Source organism: Chrysochloris asiatica, unplaced genomic scaffold, assembly GCF_000296735.1.
Source record: "Chrysochloris asiatica unplaced genomic scaffold, ChrAsi1.0 scaffold00210, whole genome shotgun sequence".
Lineage (NCBI taxonomy): Eukaryota > Metazoa > Chordata > Mammalia > Afrosoricida > Chrysochloridae > Chrysochloris > Chrysochloris asiatica.
The window spans coordinates 2,476,269-2,500,150 of NW_006408728.1; the positions used below are offsets into that span (position 1 = coordinate 2,476,269).

Genomic DNA, 23,882 nt, shown 5'->3' on the forward strand with positions numbered 1-23,882 from the left:
GTATTCCTATGAAATCTTTCACAAACTGAAATGATGTAAAACCAAGAAACAACTTACATGGGAATATTTTTGTATGTTCTCAGAAAAGAAAATATTGTACACATCTGTATCAAATAATACACAAAATCTAAAATGTTGCTAACATATAATATTCACTGGCATAGTTCAAAGCCATGGTGGCTTGATGACGAGATGCTGAGTAAAGTTCCTGGGGGAGGAGATGGGTGACATCACTTTCCCTACTTGGGGTGTGGGTGGCCTATTTAACTGCTCACAGAAAAATAAATACTGAGCGGTAATTTCACCTTTTTTTTATAAAAGTGAAAATTCCCTTTAATTTCTTTTATTTAGCAAAAACAGGTACTAATGTAGGTCTTTGTATTTCATCAGTTCCCAGGACCTTGCTTTTCACCTATACCTTTAGTGCAATTTGGAATTCTTCCTTCAGTACCATCAGTTCTTGATAATATGTTACCTCTTGAAATGGTTGAACATTGATGACAACAGTATAGGTCTTTTGTTAAAACAAAGTTCCATAAATCAAACTCTCAAAAAAGTAGAGGATAGCTGTATTCAGCCATTCTTTAATTTTATAAGTATTTATTGAGCAGATATTAAGTGCTAAAACTGATGTTGGTATTAGAACCAGGGCTTATAATGGTTAATTCCATTGGCTCCTCTGCTGAGAATTTGCCTATCCATACCAGTTACACTGAATCATAATGTATTTTACCCACATTCCAGGTAATTCTTATGTGTGCATCAAAATATTTTTGGAAAAATTCCATTATCATTTAATTCAATTATTTTCATGTGCTTTTGATCTGAGGATCTATAGGAATCATCTAGGGAGTCTGTTAAACTGTAGATTCTGAAACAGTATATCTGGGCTGGAAATACAAATTCTCAGAAGGGTGTCCAACAAATTTGAAGACCAGTTAGGAGACTTAAAACAACAGCCAATGCCCTTACTCATCTAAATCTTCCATTTCAGCAGAGGTGCCAGAAGATAGCTTCAGAAACACAAAACCAAGGTCAGATGCTTACCTACTGTTTGCCAGTACTGGGATAACAATTAAGCTGCTTAATCTCTACTGAAAGCTTTAATTAAAAGCTAAATGAGTCTTGTTTTGGGATCACAGTAACTATTATGCTATTTTGAAATATATATATTAAACCTATATTATATATATATATATATATATATATATAGGTTTAAGGTAAATATAAGATGTATTTCAGCAAAGTCATTCTCTTCCCTCATATAATCTAAATATTCAGTTTTCTAATTATAATTATATTAAGAAAATTAACAGTATTATCAATATTGAGAAGATAACAATAATAAGAAAATTATCTTATGGTATCATTAGTATGACATGCAACTAAAATATCATTGAAGATAATTCAAAAGTGTTTGCAGCAGTATATTAACAAGGAACTGCTAGAAATTCAAGACTGATTCAAAAGAGACTGTGGAATGAATGTTATCATTGCTGACATCAGATGTATCTTACCTCAAAGCAGAGAATACAGTAAAAATGTTTACCTGTGTTTTATTGACTATGCAAAGGCATCCACCTATGTGGATCATAATACATTATGATAGCATTGCAAAGAATGGGAATTTCAGAATGCTTACTTGTGCTGATGAAGAACTCATACATAGGGAAAGAGGCAATCGTTGAACAAAATAAGGGAATGCATAAATCAAACTAAAAAAAAAACCTGTGTACATCAGGGTTGTATCATACTTTACCATACTTTATTGAATCCATATGCTGGACAAATACTCTTGGAAACTGGAATATATGAAGAAGAATGAACACAAGAATTGAAGGAAATCTCATAAACAACCTGTAATATGCAGATGGCACAATCTTGCTTGCTGAAGCAAAGAAGATTTGAAGCACTTACTGATGAAGATCAAAGACATAGCCATCAGTATGAATTGCCCTTATGAAGATCAATGATAGCCTTCAGTATGGATTACACCTCTACATAAAGGAAACAAACATCTTTACAGCAAAACTGCAGCATCACAATAAATGGGGGAAATATTGAAGTTATTAAGGATTTCATTTTACTTGGACCCACAATCGTTATCCATGAAAGCAGCAATCAAGAAATCAAAATACATATTACATTGGGCTGAAGACTGAAGAACTTATATGTTTGAATTATGCTTTTGGCAAAGATTGTTAAATATAGTATGGACTGCGAGAGAATGAATACATCTGTCTTAGAAGCAGTACATCCAGAATGTTCCTTAGAAGGGAACATAAGGAGATTTCATTACAGTACTTTGGTCATGTTATCAGAAGGGAATAAACTCCAGAGAAGAATATCATGCTTAATAAAATATGTGGTGGTGGTATGCATCAGGGTGCTTCTAATTCATAGCAAACCTGCCTAGTGTTTTCAAGGCAGTGAATATTTACAGGAGCAGCAATCCTCATCTTCTCCCAGGGAGTGCCTGATGGATTCTAACTGATGACCTGGCAGTTAGTAACCCAATGCAGAACCCACTAAGTCACCAGGGCTCCTTTGGTAGAGTGTGGGCAAAGAGGAGAAAATGGATTAACACAGTGACTGCAACAATAAGTCCCAGCATAGTAAAGATTGTGAGCATGCTAAAGACCTATGCAATGTTTCATTATATTGTAAATAGTCTTACTATAAGTTGGATGCTACCTGATGGCACTTGACAACATTGTATTGGGCAAATCTGCTGCAAAAACATTCTTCAAAGTATTTTAAAGCAAAGATGTCACTTTGGACTAAGGCACACCTGACCCAAGTTGTGGTATTTTCAGTCACCTTATATGTATATGAAAGCTGGACAATGAATAAGGGAGAACAAAGAATTGATGCCTTTGGATTATGGTGTTGTTGAAGAATATTAAGTGTTCCTTGGACTGCCAGAGTGAACAAATCTGTCTTGGAGGATGTACAGCTCCTTAGAAATGAGGATGGTGAGACTTCATCTCATGTACTTTGGACATGTTATCAGGAAGGACTAACCCCTGAAGAAGGGCATCATGCTTGGAAACCAATGTGTCAGTGAAAAAGAGGAAGATCCTCAGTGACATGGATTAACACCATGGCTGCCACAATGGGCTCAAACATAGAAGTGATTATCAGAATGACTCAGGACCACACAGTGCTGCATTTTGTTGTACACAGGATCACTGTGAATCAGAACTGGATTGATAAACCTAACAACAACAATTAAGATAATACCTGTGTATGAGCAATAAACATTTAAATGAATGCGTTTTACTAAATGTATGGCTATAATGTTAGACCTTGCAAAAATTTTCAAAACTCTCATGACATAAATAATAGGATATTCATCCCAATTCTAAGAATGGTTCACATGAACATTTCCTTAAATAAAGTGTGAGTGTGCTACCTGTGCTTCTAGTTTAACCAAATAGCTGCCATATTTAGAGGCATAACCAGTTAAATTCAATTATCAGTAATTTTATTAACAATGAAGCTAAACTTTGTTAAACTACCATCACCAACAAAAACCTATTGTGATCAAGTGAATTTTGACTTATAAGACCCTATAATACAAAATAAAACTTGTGTATGGGGCTTCCAAGGCTACAATTTTTAGGCAGGCTGAATGCCATATTTTTCTCATTTGGCAGGGCTGGTAGATTCAAACTCTTGGCCTTTTTATTAGCAGCCAAGAGCTTTACCACAGCACCACAGAAACTTGTAAATTTTTCTTTTCCTTGGTCTTCTGTTTGCTATTCCTTTTGAAATATTTATTATGTTTAATGCATCTAGTCTCCTGTGGTCAAAGTTTAGTAGTGAAAGAATGTTCATGAAAATGATGTTTGAACAGAACACACACACACACACACAAACACACACACACACAAATATATATATATTAACCTTGTTACTAGAAATGTAATTCCACACACCCCTCAGTTAACAGCCACCAAGGGAATTTCATCCATTCACATGTATCTATGAGCCTGAGACTCTATAAACATATATCTAAGCTCCCATGGTTTTAACAGGCAATGCAATCCCTCAAGGTTTTAGTTACTATTTGCACAAATAAGTTACATTCTCTATGTGACAGTTAAGGTGTTATACCTGAGACATATTTCCCCCAGATGCACAGCTTGAAACTGACATTTTCAAGTTTCTTCAGCAGGATATAAAAATTTTATAAAAATGGAAATTTTCCATTGTATAAGTGGCATTCCAAATGGTATAACTGGTTTATACAGACACTGTATAAGAACTTCCTATTCTACCTTGAGAAATACACAAGAATTATGTCAGAAGGAAATCTCTAATTTTAATGACACTATCTGTACCTTGGAGTCCTGGTGTGGTGCTGTGGGCTAATGTGTCAGACTGCAAAGTTGTTTGAACTGCAAGGTTGGTGGTTCAAGCTCACCAGCTGCTCCTTGGAAAATGCTATACAGGGTCGCTATGGGTCAGAATCAACTCGATGGCACTTAACAACAACAACATCTGTACCTTGGAGTCCTGGTGTGGTGCTGTGGGTTTATGTTCTAGACTGCAGTCAGTTTGATCCTCAAGGTCGATGGTTCAAGCGCACCAGTAGCTCCTTGGAAACCCTATACAGGGTTGCTATAGGTCGAAACTGACTCTACGGCACTTAACCAACCCTCACCACCTGTACATTAAACATAGTTCTCCATTATCAAACATCTAAATGTAAAAATATTTTTTTCTTTCTTTACTTAACTTTATTTCCAGCCATCAGAGCAATGCACTAAACAATTTAATTGGATGAGGCCATCTCAGTTACATTTATAAGAAAAAGAACAGAGAGAAATTTTAGTAATGATTTTCTAGAAATTCATATGCTTTTTTTTTTCTAATAATTAGAAATTGTTTTTAAGTCTTCTGAAAAAAACTAATTGCAAACAAAGTTAAGTTACAAATTAGTAAGAAAAAGAAAAACAGAAAAACATTATCATTGAGTCCAATTCATTGTTGTTGTTGTGAAGTTTCATTGAGTTGGTGCCGACCCATAGCGACCCTGTATAGGGTTTCTGAGGAGCAGCTGGTGAGCTTGAACTGCCAACCTTGCAGTTCAAACAACTTTGAAGTCTGGCGCATTAACCCACAATGCCACACCAGGACTCCAGAATTCAAAATACTAGTCTGCTATTGATTATATCATATAGTTGACTCACTATGAAATTTCTATTTGCTTGTCAATGAACCATCCTCCTTCCCATGGGAGTCCTGATGCACAGAAGCCTGTCTGTACCCATAACCCAAACCCTCTGGACAGTGCTGATTGACAGAAATACATGTCGAACCTATGCTAGGACAATTACATATTTTTTTCTTGGATATTTCTTGAATATTGAAAAAAGTGAGAAAAAAAGACTGAGAGTAACAGGACCTGAGGTACATGGAAACATCATATTACAGATTGTTTATACATGTATGTCTATTCTTGCTGCAAAGATCCACAGGGTTGCTACAGAGCCTGAAATGATCAACAATCCTTCCTTAAATCCTATGCTATGTCTCTAGGTTGCTTCCAATATTTATTTTTACTTTCATTTTTTATCACATTTGAATAGGTTCCCTATGCATAACAACAAAAACATCAAATTGTCTCATTTTTTAAATAACAATAATAAAAATCTTTGGTTTTCTTTTATCACTGTAATATAAATTAAAACAATTAAAATTATTCAAAGAAACAGAATCAAAAGATAAGGGAATTTTTCTATAATCTTTTTGAATCTCCCTTGTGTTTTCTTATTCAAAAAACAAACCTACTGCTTTGAGTCAATTCTTATTAAGAGTGACCCCATCTAGAGTTTCCCATGCTATAAATCTTACAGAAGCAGAAAAGCTTTTTAAATTTTGGAGGGAGCTGAAAGTGTCATATTTCTCCCATAGTGTCTGATAAGCTCAAACCATAGATCTTCACAGTTAGTACTTATCATATATGCTCCCAGTTGAGTAGAGATCAATAAGTAAATGAAAGACTTCAGCCATAAGAGCTGTATCTACACATAGTTTGTGTTGATGACCCCTTAAACAAATAACTGACTGGAAAAACAAATTAACATACTTTTGTCAGGTATCTGTGGGGCCTCAGTTCTTGTTTTCAGTGAGAAAATTTTACACACAGAAAACAGTGAATAAAAAATAAGCAATCTTTTACTGAGAAAAATTAAAAGGTATGCTTTCACAGGCAAAAACATGTTCACACCAAAGACCAGGTAGAGCCCAGGGTTTTTCTGTTCCAGTCCTTTTATCTCTGTCTCCAATTACAACCCTCCCTGTTCAGCCCAACTGGACAGCCTCATTCTGCCCAATTACTGAGACTTTTCTATCTGAGAGACAGAAACCTTAGTGATATCACTTTTTGCATACTGTGCAGGATTTTAACCATAATTCGGCCAGTTTGCCAACAGGGACCCAAAATCACAATGTAAATGTATTCCAGTAATAGTATTATGAAGCTGTTGGTTACCCTAGGGCACTAATTACTACCTTTGCATAGGCTCCAAGCCTTGGAAATCCCTTACCAGTTTTTGTAGCTGATTTGCTGTCTAAACTGAAGCTTCCTTTGCCTCACTATTGTTGTTGTTAAATGTCCTTCAGTTGAATCTGATTCATAGAGACCTTATATAGAGTTTCTGAGGAGCACCTGGTAGGTTGAACTGCGGACCTTGTAGTTTGCAGTCCAATGCTAATCCTACGGCTCTACACCAGGAGTTCTTACTATTGTATGCTGCCTTACTATTGTATGCTGCTTTTAGGATTATTTCCTCCTCCTCTTCTTTTCCTGGACTGGAGCTTCTGTGGTCATTCTCCTCTATCCTTTCTCTGTCTGTGTAATACTGTTTTTTGAAGGTAGTAATGGTTCACTGGAATGCTGGTGATGTTGTAGGATAAGCAATGGACTGCTGATCACAACAAGGTCAACAGTTCAAATTCACTAGCTCCTCTGAGGGAGACAGATAAGGCTTTCTATCCTCATAAAGATTTAAAGAAACTCTATTCATGGTGGCTATGTGTCAGAACAAACTTGATGGCACTTAGCAACAACAATAACAACCATGATTCACTGTTAGAATTCTTCCCTCCATGAGTGGGACATTGGAGGCTCATGTGTTGCTATGAAGCTGAACAGATTTTCAGACTAAGATGGACTAGGAAGCAAGGCATGGCAGTGTACTTCTGAAAATCAGCCAATAAAAATCTGTGGATCACAATGGTTCAATCTGAAAGTGATGCGGGGAATAGTGCAGGGGCAGACAATGTACCAGTCCTTTATGAATTGGGTTACCATGAGTCAGGTTCAATTTAGCAGCAGCTTAAAATAACTACAAAGCCAATGCAAGATGACTAAACAGGCCAATGCACTGAGTTGACCCTTTACAACAAATGCACAGGAGGCAAAGTAAAACAAAACAGATGGTGGGTGATCCTGGAACCATGAGCATCAGGAGTTAGGACAGAGAGGTGGATTAAGTACTGACTGGAAGAGGAGGCTAAACAGGAGCAATGAGAGAGAAAAAATATGAACAGACTGTGGGTTGGAATGGAGCGACACAGCCATCTTGGGCTTTTGTAAGCAGTTGTTGATTCAGTGGCTTATAGTTACAGCCTGTGGCTGGAGGATGGCTGCAAGGGGCACAAGTCTCCCATCTTCCCATGCTCTCCTGGTGTCTGGGTGTCAGCCCCTGCCCTCACCAACCCAAAAGCCAGTGGCACCCCATTCTACATAACCTATGTTCCTTCTGTGTCCTGCACCAGGCCCTACGCCTCTTCTTCTGAAGGTGTATGAGCCAACCTTGAACTATGCTACAAAAACAATAAATTAAGAATTAACTGAATTCATTCTTTCTGTTTCTATCACATCCACTGGAAGATCAGTGATGAGTACCTGAGAACATATCAATATACAATTATCAACAAAATATAAATACACACCATTGTCTCCAAGAAAACAGACAATTTAAACTTACACAAAGAAATAAGACAGTGCCTTGAACAAATCACCAAAATATAAAGTCAGAAAATAATACCAGTAATGGTATAAGAACTACTTGATAAGAAATGTAAAATGATGCTGATAAGGCAACTTCAACAATTTCAAATAATAATTGAGGAAACTGTAGATTAAATTAAAGAAAATGTGGACAATTTTTTAGAAGAACTCAGGAAATAAACTGAAAAAATAAATGTAAAAATGGGAAACACACAAAAACAGCAATCAGAAAATCAGAAGATTAACACCATGACTTCATAAGTTGATAACACACTGAAAGGGCAAAGGGGTAGAATTGAAGCAACAGAAGGCCAATTACTGAGCTTGAAGAAAAATCTCTCAATATTCATCTGCTTGTGGAACAATCAGAAGAAGAAACAAAAATCAAAGAAAGCCTCAGATTTATGTAGAACCATATCAAAAGGAATAATGTATACATGATTAGAAATCCAGAATATGTGATTTTGAATCCAGAACAGGCATTGATAAAAAAAATCCCATAAAGAATATTGTGCTGTTGGCAGAAAACTTTCCTAACATCATGAAAGTCAGTAAGGTAGGCATTCAAAAAGTTGAACAAACGCCTAACAAGATAGACCCCAAAAGAAAACAACAAGACATATAATATATTCAGACTTTTTAAAACCAAAGACAAGGAAATAATCCTGAGGGCAGTGCAGGAAAAAAAAGGGAGAACTAATAAGACGAAGTTCAGATTTCTCTGCAGAAGCAGAAGCCATGCAGGCAATGATATTTAAAAAAAAACTCTGAAAGAAAAATATTGCCAAGAATCCTATATCCAGCAAAATTGCTCAACAAATATGATGGTTAAAATAGGTCATTTTCAGATGAACAGAAATTCAAAGAATTTGTAAAAACCAGACTAAACTTTGAAAAAAAAAAAAAAAAAGCTAGAGGGAATTTTTTGGACAGAGAACCAACTATAGCAGACAACAACCTTAGACTAACATGCCTGACAGTATCACCTAGTTTGAACCTAGGTATAGAACTATTCAAAGATAAACAGACCTACAAAACTAAAAATAAAGAACCAGGGATACAGTTACAACAACAACAAAAACCAAAAAGTAAAGAGAGGGAATAATGTAGTTATAGAACTATAAATGAGGAAGAAATCAAGTAAATATCAAGAAAATAAATAAGTAAAAATTAACCCGACTGTAACTCTCAAAACCAGACCTGGCCTCCCTCTTTTCCCTAGCCCAGCTCTTACTCTAACACTAACGCTAGTCCTAACCCTCACACTAAGCACAGTCCTTGACCTAGCCATAGTCTTAGCCCTACCCTTTACTCTGTAAATATTAACCTCCAATCAGATACTTCAGTGGTCTCCAAATCTTTATTGTTACCCAGTTCCTAAATTGGAATACATAAACACAAAGCCTAATAAGAAGACGACAAGGTATTCTTCCTTATTAGAGTATAAGAGAGGAGGACAAATCAGAATATATACCATTTTTATGCTGTTCCCAATACATACATAATTAAGATGATATAAGTACTAAGTTTGTATTTATCTTTTTCAAAGTATGGTAGTGATGATTATGTGCTGTGGAGTTGGTTCCAACTCACAGCAACTCTGTATAAGGTTTCCAAAGCTACAAATTTTTTATGGGAGCAGAAAGTCTTATCTTTCTCTCATGGAACTGCTGATAATTTCAAACTGCTGAATTTGAGATTAGCAGGCCCACTTGTAACCACTATGCTGCTATTGATGAATTACCTCCAGTGTCTTCATATGCTTGTCCAATTGTTTTGAGACAGTGGAAGTTATTTAATGGCACTTAAGTCCTGGTGGGGCACTAAGGGTTAATGTGCTGGACTGCAAAATTAGTTTGGACTGCAAGGTCAGTGGTTCAAGCTCACCAGCCACTCCTTGGAAATCATATACAGGGACATTATGAGTTGGAACCCACTCGATGGCACTTAACAACAACAACAACATTATCTGGGCAATGAGAAGGTACCCACTGTGATCCCTGGTTGGTACAGGAAGGATGATAGAGAGCAATTATGCCTTAAATTGTCTTCTTGCAGGCAATTAAATTTGATATTTTCTGAGGTGAAGCACGGACATTTAACAATGGTGTAGCACTTTACGATCAGCACTGTACTGAGAACCACAAGGTAAACAGTTCGAACTCATGAGCCTCTCCTCGGAAACCCAATACAGTGTCACTGTGAGTCTGAGTTGATTCAATGGCACATAACAATAACAACAAATTATGTCTACTAAGAATAAAGTTAGTTTCCCCCCACACACACACACACAAAATACATAGGAGTGGGCTTCAAAGCGTATGGAAAAATTCTACTATCTTTTCATTATATTTTCTATGAACTTTTTGAAGATCCTTTATGTATGTGTGTATATACATATATATGTATAGAGTTTCCAAGAGCAGCTGGTGGGTTTGAACAGCCAACCTTCAACCTTGCAGTTACCAATCCAATGCTTAGTGCTTATCTTAAAGTTCCTATACATATATATATATTTGTTGTTCAATGCCATCAAGCTTGTTCAGGAGTAACTGTTGAGTTTGAACCACCAACTTTTCATTCAAAGCAACCTTGCCATCGAGTGCATTATCCTACAGAGCCACACCAAGACTTTATATATATATGGTAGTGGTTATGTGCTGTGGAGTCGATTCCGACTCATTGTGACCCTGTACAGGGTTTCTGGGGCTGTAAATCTTTACGGGAGCAGAAAGCCTCATCTTTCTCCCGCAGAACAGCTGGTAGTTTTGAACTGCTAACCTTGCAGTTCGCAGGCCGATTCGTAACCACTAAGCTGCCAGAGCGCTCTCTCTCTCTCTCTCTCTCTCTCTCTCTCTCTCTGTATATATGTATATACATACATTTTTACTGTTTTGTGCCTTCAAGTAGGTTCTGAATCATGTAACCCTGTATAGAGTTTCCAGAGTAGCTGGTGGGTTTGAACAGGCAACTTTGCAATTACCAATCCAGTGCTTATTCTAAAGTGCCACAAAATGCATAGAGAGAGATGTATATATAAATATATTTTTTGTTTAAGTGCCACCAAATCAGTTCCAACTCATAGCAATCTGGTATAGAGTTTACAAGGAGTGACTATCTTCAAAGCCTGGAAGAGAGTCAGTCATCAATAACTATTTGCTTACTGAAAGGATGAATGGATCAATCTTATGATTTACAAAACTTGAGCTAGATTCCATTTAAAACTGGCTGTTCCCTCTTTTGAGCTATTTACAACCCCATGGATTATAAATGAAATGAAATGATATATATACTAGTATATTCCAGAAAATTTCCTATAAGCAATTAATCACAAAGGATAATAATTTTACTATCACAATTTTTTTCTGCAACATCAAAATAACTATGTATACTGTCATATTTAATCTACAGTTAATCATCATCATTTTTATCTTTACTCATTTTTCCACTAATTCTTTTTGAAAGGTTTGTCTAAGAAAAATATTAACAATTTTTTGAAACAGTATAATTATCATAACAGAGTATTTAGTTTGATATATTAGTTTTTGGTTTACTTTTTTTGTTGCTGTTGTTTTCTTTTATTATGCTATAGTAAAACATTTTGAACATAACCTTGAAAGGTATCTTATATTGATTCACATTGAATGCCAGCCAATACAACCCAATATTAGTGTTATTTTTGGAACCAAATTTGCTCTACTATCCTATAAGTCATTTCCACAGACAAGGATATAAGCAAACAAATAGCCCTTCCAAGAATTCTCTCTGTGTTGTCAATGTTGACTTTATCAGATGGATAAAGGGAAGTGTATTTAAAGCTAATATATCTTCAAAGAACGATCCAAAGTCTTCCTCAGCTCCCAGCTCATAGTACAGCAACTGTTATCAGAGAAAGAAGAGGAAAGAAGAGTAGACGTTGTTCTTTAATGATTACTTCCTTAATTAAAATGTTCGTACATGACCAGCTTAATCTATCCACTTACAGGATGCTGTGATAATGTAGATCTCTAATAAGCATTGAATTCTGAGACAGGTTAATTCTGCTTATATTAGTCACAGTTTTTTGTTTTCGATTTCTTAAGACATTTAAGTATTTTTTCATCATGTCTCTATTCTGATGTTAAAATGCTTAAGAACGCACGTTAAAGGAAAAAATAAAGCACATTTACTATTATTAAAGATGAAAAATATGAATCTTTAAATTGGATTGAAGGATTTAGGACATGAGATTTATGACTGCCTTGCACTGAGGTTTGGAATGTATCATTTTATTTAACGGTAGCTGATAAGTTGTAATTTTTATAGACCAGAGTGACCTTTCCAGCATCAGATTGATATACCCTTTAGCTACAGTACTCTCTGTATAAACTTTTGTTTATTCCTCTGCAGCACTCTCAGTAGAATTTGCAGGATTTCACTCAACACTGACCTCAGGACAAACTACCACATTAGCTGAGTTTGTTTGGGGCAGCTAGGCATCCTGTCTCTTTGCCCTGAGTATGTGCGCTTCATCTATCAAAATCAACTTTCAAGAAATGATCAGACGCACATTCACACTAAAGAACATTTGAAAAGTATTCGTTTCAAATCTGAGATATTTCAATTTACTGTGTGAATGTAAACACATTAAGATCAAAATCATAAAGTTTGAGGTCCCACTGGTAGAATTTCAGTTCTCAGCAAATTATACCAATATCCTCCCAGATCCACTACCCTGCACTATCTTCTACTCCTCTCTTCACTGGTGTTTGTATTTATTTACAGAGTGTGAGAGAATGATGTGTGTGTGTGTATGTATGTTTGTGTACGTATATATCTCATCTATATTAGTGAGTAGTATATGGGTAGTTTATGCATGTATGTATGCCTGTTCATTCTGGTTTTGCATTACATGGAATATTGTGTGTGTTTATTGTTGAGCAAGAAACACTTGCTTGGACACTTAAAACCACATCATGTAGAGCTATTACCAAGGAAACCTGGTGGCACAGTGATTAACCATTCCACCAAAGGCCAAAGTTCAAATTCATCAGTCGCTTCTGCTTCGGTAAAGATTGTAACCTCCACTTTTACTTTCATTTACTACCCGTAAGATAGAAAATATTTAAGCTGAGTTCCACATTAAGAAAGATGTTGCACTGTCATGAACAAATAATTATGGTTCTAGGAGAGTATAATGCTCAAATGTTCTTTTAGCTCCTTTATCCACTTGTACTTTATGGTTCCTTTTAATTCATCAAGTTTTTACCTTTAGTAAAAAAAAAAAAGCAACTTCATTACCTCATTTTTACAGTAATTGAAACACACATCTTTTAGTAACAAATTCATGGGAATACTTGATTTCTGCACACATGTCAGGGGATAAATTCACTTCCTCTTCTCTAAAGCCAAGTTTGAATCACCCATCCAGTTGGTTTGCTGAAGGGTAACAATGTGCACAGCACTTTCCATCCAATCTGGGCTTCCTTCATCAAGGAATGCCCTACTGAACATGTCACCAAATGATTTCTTTTTGGTGCATGTGTTGAGGGGATTTTATCAGCACAAGCAGTGGTGTATACGCTGATGCAACTGTCAGAAAGGTGGGGAATGTAGCAGAAATCGTAGGAAGTTAAGTGAGCGACTGTCAGCTCTGTCGGCTTAGCATTCACCCCAGAAAATGAGAAGCAGCTCAACCTACAGACATGTTTATGATTTTCTTATTAGGTGTCACAGGCAACCTGAAGTGGATATTAAAATTTTAACCACTAACAGCTGAGACAGAAAATGTTGGCAGGTGTCAGAAGGAAAGAGCATAGTAGAAGGAGTTCTGGAATAAAACAAACCTGAGTTTGAGTATGCGGCCATCCTCCTACATAACAAATGAATTTGAGCAAATTGTCTAACTTCTATTATGTTTCATTCCTTATATGGAAAAGTAACAAATTATACAAGCACACACACATATTTATCCATATATATATAAGAGTCCTGGTTTGGCACTATAGGGCAAGCTCTGGACTGATAACCACAAGGTAGGCAGTTCAAACCCACCAACTGCTCCTTGGAAACCAACTCAACATCACTTCTTGTTGTTGTTAGGTGCCATCGAGTCAGTATCGATCCATAGTGACCTTATGCACAGCAGAACAAAACACTGCCCGATCCTGGGCCAACTTCACTATTGTTGCCGCGCTTGAGTCCATCGATGCTGCCACTTGGCCAATCCATCTCGTGGGAGGTCTTCCTCTTTTTCTCTGATCCTCCACCTTACCAAACATCACTTAGAAGCATATATATTATGTTGTTGATGTTATATAGTGCTGTTATATACATAGTACTACTGAGTTGGTTCTGACACAGAGCAACCCTGTAAAGGGTTCCCAAGGAGCACCTACTGGATTACTCATTATTATAAGTCAGAACTGACTGGATAGCTTTTTAAAACAGCAAAAATTGTTTATATATAAATATGGGTAACCTAGCAGCCACTCCTCAGAAATCCTACACAGGGTCACTATGAGTCTGAACCAATACAACAGCACTTAATAACAACTATATATAATATATGGTGGTTATGGTGTTTATGTGTCGTGGAGTCGATTCCGACTCATAGCAACCCTGTACAGGGTTTCCAAGGCTGTAAATCTTTACGGGAGCAGAAAGCCTCACCTTTCTCCCGCGGAACAACTGGTCCTTTCAAACTCCTGACCTTAAGGTTCGCAGCCCGATTCATAACCACTACTCTAGCAGAACTCCTTTATCCAGCTTAAAATATTTAAAATAACAACATAATAATAAATTTTTTTAATATTATTTAATATTTTAATAGTATTAAGTTGTTTTATACATATATATTATATATATATATTTGAGAGAGAGAGAGAGAGTGAGAGAGAGTATGTCCTGGTGTGGTGCTGTGTTTTAATACGCTGGACTGCAAAGTCAGTTTGAACTGCAAAGTCAACAGTTCAAATTCACCAGTTGCTCATAGGTACTATGACTTGGAACCGACTCCACAACATTTAGCAACAACAACAAATAAATATATATATATACTTCCTTCCTATGGCTATTGGAGAGCTTAGGTAATGTTTACAAAGATCACATCCAAACACTAATATTTAAGGCTTCCAAAAAGTGGTTGAAAATTATTTTTTCATCACTACCACAATTGTGTTTTAAATAACCTATCTAAATTGGCTTCCAGGATACCTGTTCTTGCTGCTCTTACTATAGCAGTCTTGCTTTTGTTTATAGCCTTGGTTTGCCTGTTTTTGATATCTGTTTTTATTCTGATTCTCAAATTTGGTGACACATTCTTGCTTGTATTTCAAATTGTACTGTAATACCCTGAGCATGTTAATAAAAATACAGCTACTTCTCATTTGGACTTCTGGTATGGTGCTGTAGTGTCAGCATTGGACTGAGTGCCACAATACGCAGTTCAAAGCCACCAGTTGCTCCTCAAAAACCCTATACAGATTCACTATAAGTCATCGACTCCATGACACTTAACAACACTTATCACTTGGGGAGCGTGGTGGCTCCATATGATAATCATTGGACCACTCTCAATGAAACTTAACAATAACAATCTCCTCATTTATCAATTATCTTATTATCTGACAGTTTGCATTTACAACAATAGCAGCAAATCTACTTTCCAACTGTTTTGTGCATTAACAACATGCTTTTGGCAGTAATAAACACCAGGTTGTGAGGTGAGAGGATGCTGGCTGTTATGGTTTAGATATGTGTCATCTTGGCTAGGTTTTATCATTGGTTTGGTGGTTATGTAATGATGTACTTTGACAATTATAACGTAGTCATCATCTATTTTGTGATTTGATGTGGTCATCCTCTTTTTTCATATAATGCTAATTTTCACATAATGAACTGGTCTTTGGAAACTAACCATGTCAATAAGTGAGAAGTGGTATAAATTTTAGTAAATGATTAAAATTTACGAGGCATTCTTCAAAATACTTAACTATTTTTATGCTCAGAAGAACCTTTACTAACTTGTTGTTAGTATTAATATCTTCATTTTAGTGAAGGAACATTATCTAAGTCATGGAGCTATTAAATGTCAGAGTCTGGGTTCTAAATGTGGAAGTCTGGGACCAGAACCCAGCTTTTGAACACCATAGATGATACCAAAAGAGTGAGAAGAAATGAGGGAGAGAAGAACTTAATAAGGTAAAAGGGTGCCACCCAGTGATAATGCCTTCAAATAACAGCAAATGGTCTAGAAATCTAGGGCAACACAAGAAAACCGTACTAAAAATCCATGAAAGAATGCTACAGAGCTAGAAAAGTACCTGAGATAGAACTGCATTTGGTTGACTCTGAGTGGGAGTGGTGAATATTTGAGGTATATCTGGTTTACTTCAATTGTTTATTTGAAATCAAAGCAGATCACAAATCAAAAACAAAAACAGTAAATATTTAAAATGGTAAATGCATCCAATATTAGAAACAATAACAACAACAAAACAACATTTAAAAGAATTAATAGATGCTTCTGGTATCTGGCATGAATTACTTCCTACCCTACATTACTTCATTTATCTCTGAATTTCACAGATTTAGGAAGCACATTGAGTACTACAAGATTTCATTTTCTGATTAAAAAAAAAAAAATGGTTAGCACTATTTGGCATTATATCCTGGGAAAAAATTGATATATTTTAATAATAAATTAAGAAGCCCTGGTAGAACAGGGCTCAGTAAATGGGCTCATCTGACACCGCTCAGCTGCTAACTATAAAGTCAGCAGTTCCAACCAATCAGGTGCTCCAAGGGAAAAGACTGAATGTTTTGAAAACCCTGTGGAGCACTTCTAATTTGTCCTTCAAGTTTACAATGAGCTGGAATCAACGTAACAGCATTGGGTGGGATAAATAACTACCAAATAGAATCAAGAGGAGATCAATGTAAATAAGGCTTATTGGAAAAAGTGATCAAACACTAAAATCTGAGCTACTATTGGGAGCACTGTGGGATCAAACACTAGAACATAAGGTCAATATGAAACACTAGGTCAGCAGTTGGAACTCACCAGCTGTTCTTTGGAAACCCTTTACAGGGTCTCTATGAGTCGAAAGCAACTCAACGGCATTTAACAACAACAACCATATAATCAGGGAAGCATTCAGTAGCTTTACACATCTGAGAAAGTTATTTTCTGCTCAAGTTCAAACTTGGTTATTCTTTCAACCAAAAACCCAGAAGCTTGTGAAACTCTAAATGCCGTGAGAACATGGATAAGAGAGAAAATTGATATACTCAAAAAGTGAAAATAAAACCCAGAGGGCTCCTTCCAGGATATGAAACTAATAGCAAGCAAGCATTTAAGAAAATGTGGCACTCTAGAAGAAGTATGGTAAAAATGGGGAAAATAAAATTGTTTTGTTTATAGTAATAGGGACCTTGCTACACATGAATACCCATTTTAGTACATTTATAGAGGAGACTTTCTACTCCCGTAAAGATTTACACCCTCGGAAACCCTGTACAGGGTCGCTATGGGTCGGAACCGACTCGACGGCACTTAACAACAACAACATATATATATATGTAGGGGTGTGTGTGTGTATATATATGTTGTTGTTGTTAAGTGCCCTCGAGTCAGTTCCGACCCATAGCGACCCTGTACAGGGTTTCCGAGGGTGTAAATCATTACAGGAGTAGAAAGCCTCATCTTTCTCCCAAGGAGCGGCTGGTAGTTTCCAACCGCTGACCTTAAGGTTCGCAACCCGATTCGTAACCACTACGCTACCAGAGCTCCTTCCGTGAAGAGGATAAAGTCTGAAAATTCATGCCGCAAAAGGCAATTTACTTAAGTACATGAATGGTTTATTTATCCCCCTGTAAGCCAGACTGCGGAGTCCTGGTGTGGCGCTATAGGTTAGTGTGCCAGATAGCAAAGCTGTTTGAACTGCAAGATTGGCGGTTCAAGCTCATCAGCTGCTCCTGGGAAACCCTATACAGGGTCACTAAGGGTCGGAATCGACTCGACAGCACTTAATAACAAAGCCAGACTGCATACTTACCAGGTATGCACCTATGTTCTCTCAACAGCACCAAATGCAGTTTTACCTCGGACAACACAACAGAGTTTATATTGAGTACAATAGTTGTCATTTCAGAGTCTATGTCTAATCAAAAACCAAGCTCACTGCCATAGAATTGATTCCAATTCATGGCAACCCTATAAGACCAAGGAGAGCATTCCCATAGGGTTTCCAACGCTGTAAATATTTATAGAAGCAGACTATCTCATGTTTCTTCAGCAGAGTGGCCAGTGAGTTCGAACTGCCTGCCAACATTTAGGTTAGCAGTCCAACACCTAATGCACTGCACCACAGGGGCTCCTAGTTGGTGGTGGTTGTGTGCCATTGAGTTGATTCTGACCCATAGAGACCCTATATAGGGTTTCTGAGGCTATAAATCTTTATGGGAGCAGAAGCCTTATCTTTCTCCCAAGCAGAGACTGGTGAATTCAAATTGCTGACCTCATGGTTAGCAGTAGGAGTCTTAGTCTAAGTCTAGCCATTATTATATTAGCTTTCCACTCTCCAGTCTTAAAATACAAAACATATTTAAAAATAATCTGAACCCACCTAGGAGAACCCTAATTGTTGACTATAGGTTAGGTTTACATGCAATAGGAACATGTTGGGGATAGTAAAAAAAGCCTTCTAGGGAATATTGCCCAAGTAAGTTAGTTAGTCTTCATGTCTGCATCAGTGTTTGCAGAGATATAGTAAACATTTATCATGTGTATAATACATTGATATCCCTCCAAATATTCTCATTTTATCATGTAAAAAACATATTTTATAATTATTATAAAGAATTTGAAGCTCAAAAAGGTAAGTAGCTTGACTAGGGTCACCCAGTGTCAAGACCAACATCTGAAAGTTCTAAAGATGTTTAAGTCCACACTGAGGTGCCTTGGGAGAAAGACCTGATGATCTATTTCCTAAAAATTAGTTGTAGAATATTTGTGGAACACCATTCTACTCGGACATACACGGGTTCTCCATGAATCCACACAATTTGACCACCGATTATGTAATTAATGTCAATTTAGTCTGTGTCCTTGGGGCTTTCAAATGTTGGTTTTTCTTGCTTCTCCCAAAATGTTCTTAATGCATGCAAATCTTGACTATATACTCATCAGTTGTGATTCACCTAGATGCATTCAGATTACTTTCTAAATATTTTTTCTTATCAATGCAGCAAGCAAAATACAAAGGAGTACTTATGAGATAACAAGGGAAAGACAGTGAAAGAAAGGAAGATTGAGATAACACATCATAGATTTTTTGTGAATAATCTACATACAGGAATAGAATTAAACAAATCAAGAAAAAATGTACATCAATCATGTCCAGAAATCTTTTACTGAAATATCTAAGACATCAAACAAAACATTAGAAAGTACTTTATTGCCATCCAGTAAAGACACATCCTCCAAATTTAGTTTGAATTATTGAAACTTAAACACACACAATAGCACAAAGATTGTGAACTGGGTCATAATAATGCATTTTCAACCTTTGGGCTGAAATAAATAAATATAAAAGAAAGAAAACCAGGACTTATAACATTTTTCTAAGATATATATATATATCTTGAAGCTATATATATCTAATTTAAAGAGGTTATTTCTGAAATTCTATCCAAAGAAATATTCTTTAAAAATAGGACGTTTTTGTCCAGCATTAGTGAATAAACAGTTACTGTCGAGTCAGTTCCAACTAATATTAACTGAACTGCACTTAGATTTTCAGCCCTTTCTTCCAAAGTGCCTTTGGGTAGATATGAACTGCCTAACTTTTGGTAGTAGCTATATGCGTAACCATTTTCATCACCCAGGGACTTCACATTAATGTGTGGTGGTGGTAGTGGTGGTGTGCTGTGGAGTCGGTTCTGACTCATAGCGACCCTGCATACAGTTTCCAAGGCTGTAAATCTGTACAGGAGCAGAAAGCCCCATCTTTCTCCCTTGGAACAGCTAGTAGTTTCCAACTGCTGACTTTGAGGTTAGCAGCCTGACTCATAACCATTACTCTACCAGAGTTCCTTATGTTAACATGTAGTAAGGTGATATTTATAATAGTTTAATAATATTATACAACAACAACAAAAAAGAATTATAATTTAGCCTTGTCAGATAAAATATTAGATACCAGTTAAGTCTGATTTCCACATAAGGATCCTTTTTTCCCAATAGAAGTATGTTCCTTATAATATTTGAGCTCTACTTATATTACTAAAAAAAAATTAAGTGGGATTCCAATTTAATTGGGCATTCCTGTTATTGTTAGGTATCTTCAAGTGGATTCTGATGCACAGTGGCCCTGTACAGAATTTTCAAAGAGCAACTGGTGGATTTGAACCACAGACTTGTGGGTATCTGTCCAGTGCTTAGCCATACTAGGACTCCTAATTAAGCATATTGTACTTTTGTTTGCTAAATCAGGCTTAAAACCTTACTTCAAATTTTATTTTGATGCAAAAAAAGAAAAACACAAAATTTTGTTTCAGATAGAATTTAGTTAGGTTAAAAAAGGCATAGTTATGTGTCATTCTTACGTTGCTTACCTTTAAAAAAAAAAGAAACAACTGTTATGTACTTCCATATATCTCTTTAATGGATATATTTTATTTGCATGTCTAATTTAAATGATGGACATTTGTTTTTAAGAAAGAAGACCAGACCCACCATTATTTTTGATGCATATACTTACAGAACAGTCCAAACCTCCACAGTAAGTTTAGTTCATTAAAGGGGATCTTTAATGATTTTTAGTAGAGTTAAACAAAATGCCAATAGTAAGACAGAGATAGATGAAAGATAGGAAGACAGAGAGACAACAGATAATGCTATGGTGATTCTTAATATAGTCTTAAATTTTGTTAGTCTAAGCACAGAAAGAAACAAGCAATTTTCAGACTTCATTCATTGAAAGCAAAGTAAACTCCTAACATGATTTGAGGCCAGGTACTCTTACATGCAGCAAAGAGGATGATAACAACCTAACAAAAAATAGCAGCAACAGAATCTGCCTTTCAGCCTATCTCTGGAAAACAGACCTGTTAATTTGCAGTCTCTCCACATACACGTCTGTCTCATTATAATCCACTCTCCACACACTAGCAGTCAGAATGTAAGCCTATGCTTAAAATCCGTCCAAACAATTCCATCTCTCTCTGCATAAAGACCTATCCTTAACACAGCCTATAATTAGGGTGCCCCAGCATTTCAATTTCCACCTGTTGTTCTAGTATAAACATTGCTAGTACTTCCCTTTCACTCTCAAAAGTCATCCAGTTTGGACAATAAATTATGTGGTTGCCTCTCTATTTTCTGGCTTTTCCTCCTGTTTCACCCTTCTTTATTCTGCATCCACCAGACATACTGGATTTCTTTGGGTCTTGAAATAGTCCACTCTCCTTCCTAATTCATGGTCTCTCTACAGGTTCTGTCCTCTGTGCCTTGCTCCCCTCCCCTAGTCTTTTGCCACTTTAAACTTCATTCATCATTCATATTTTAGTTAACATATCACTTTTTTTCTCTTAAATAAGCCATTCCCAATACCTTGGACTGATTTTGTTATCCTATTAATTGTCCTATCACCATGCACCTCTCCATTGATCACAGTGGAGATCTAACATTTAATATCATGAGTATTTGATTAGTGACCACATTTACTACTTTACTGTACATTCATAATGTTGGTTTGAGTCTTGGGGGATATTATCAGCCAATGGTGCTCATTTCTTACATTAAATTTTTTTGTGCTTATTTATTTATTTTAAAGCAAGGTTTTTATTAAACAGAGAAAAATACTCCTTTAAACAACAACAACAAACACTGAGTAGGTCTAATAATCATCACAGTGCTATCCTCCGGGCTGAAAACAAAACAAGGGCCAACACCACAACTCAGTCTGCAGAGGTACCATTCCTGTCTGTTAGAAAAGTTGGGTGAGATGGGGTTTTAGACATCAAAGTCAGCAGAATTTTCATGTTTCACAATTTTGTTACTAAAGGTTCCAAAACTCCTCAGGCTCATTGGAGAAGTTTCCTTAATGTATGCATTATGGTAAACAGCAGCAAAGTATCGAAATATTCCTATAGCTAAAAAACTGTGATTCCTATATGTGCCTGTAGAATACTACTTGTAAAACAACAACAATGATGACAAAATGTGAACTTGTGCCATCAAAGGGGATTTGAATTATTCTAGAGAAGAAAGGTTTCTTTTACCATTCTAAGGTGCGGCATCTATAATCCTATTGGGAGAATAGTCACTGAATTTGGAGGTGAGTGGGGGAATCAGGAAATGCCAATAAAGATGAAACAATAGTATTCTAAAGGATTGCTTCATGTAGTTCAACAATGATTCTGGTTACATACATACTCATGCATGCACATAGATTTTAATGGTCTGAAAAGCAAAACAAAACAAAACAAATGTGTTACTTTAGAAAAACGAATGCAGTGCACTTTCAGCAATATTATTGCCATAGGCTCTGATTGCTCAGTCCACACATAAGGAGTAGATGCCTTCTATGTTGATATGGCTTCTCTGCATTAATTCCCAACAGGTGGAAAAACATTAGGGCAGGTTAAGTAAAGACTGAATTGTTGCACAAAGAACATTTACTCATCAGATCCCACTGATCTCTTCTGTGCCTGTTTCCTGGGCAACTGTCTTGGAGAAGCTTTATTGATCTGATTCAAAGTTTCCTGAAGAATCCAACTCATATCAACATTATCCTGATTTGACATACCATTTCTACTTTCTCTATGGGTCTCTTGCACTTTCTAGATTCTAGGAGCTGATGAAGGCCAATGACAACCAGCAGCCCAATACCAGCAAGGAACATATACATAAATATTGTTTCTCCATCGTATCCGTCCTCTCTTTCAATGATTGTAACTCTTTGATTAAACACAGAATCTTAGACTATTTTCCCGCTCAAATCTTTGTAGTTCAGATTCATAACAAGACCAAAGGGTCGCCCACCCATGGGCTCTGCAGGAAAAAGGAGTACTACAAAGTTGCCTGTCTCTGGCGGGGCACTACAGTGTTCAGAGGAAGGAACTGTGAAATTCTGGATATAAAACTGGTAGTCCTGAGGGTAACGGGATGAGACTTAAAGCGATTCAACAACAAAACCTTCTGTATCCTTGTTTGTAAAGCCTATCAAGAACTTCACAATGTTATTTGCTGGAAAATCTTCTTTTACAAACGGGATAGTTGTATCTGCACTTGGTGAAGCTTCAGGTTCACCAGATAAATCTTCTTCCCCTTTATCTTCTGTCAAATCTGTGGGATCATCTTCTTCCATTTTAGCTTTATCATTCTCATCTTCAATTATCAACTGTTTCTTCTTCCTCTCTAAGATCTTGAGCCACTGCTAACAAGGCTCCAGGGCTGCTTCTGAGTACAATGGTGGCGGGGAACATGAACAGAAGAAGTAGAAGCAGGCAGGGGAGGAGTCTCATGGTGCGGCCAGTCAGTGTGCAGTAGCCCTGTGCGAGTGCTCTTTGGCTCCCTGACAATGGCATTAACACTTCATCTTCGCCCTGGGCGGGAGGGTTGTGTTTATTTAAAAAAATATTTTACTTATCATTCAATCTTTGTTTTATAACTAGAACACATTTATAAGGTAATTAGTAAGCTTATACTATTCATTAAGGAGCTCTGGTAGCGTAGTGGTTATGAATCGGGCTGCGAACCGCAAGGTCAGCAGTTCAAAACTACCAGCGGTTCTGCAGGAGAAAGATGAGGCTTTCTGCTCCCATAAAGATTTACAGCCTTGGAAACCCTGTACAGGGTCTCTATGAGTTG

The 23,882-nt window shown here is 36.6% G+C and overlaps 1 pseudogene; it reads right to left on the reverse strand.

Moving 5' to 3' along the window:
* Positions 1-22,687: 22,687 nt before the first annotated feature.
* On the reverse strand, positions 22,688-23,536 carry LOC102824658 (annotated as a pseudogene).
* Positions 23,537-23,882: the final 346 nt, after the last annotated feature.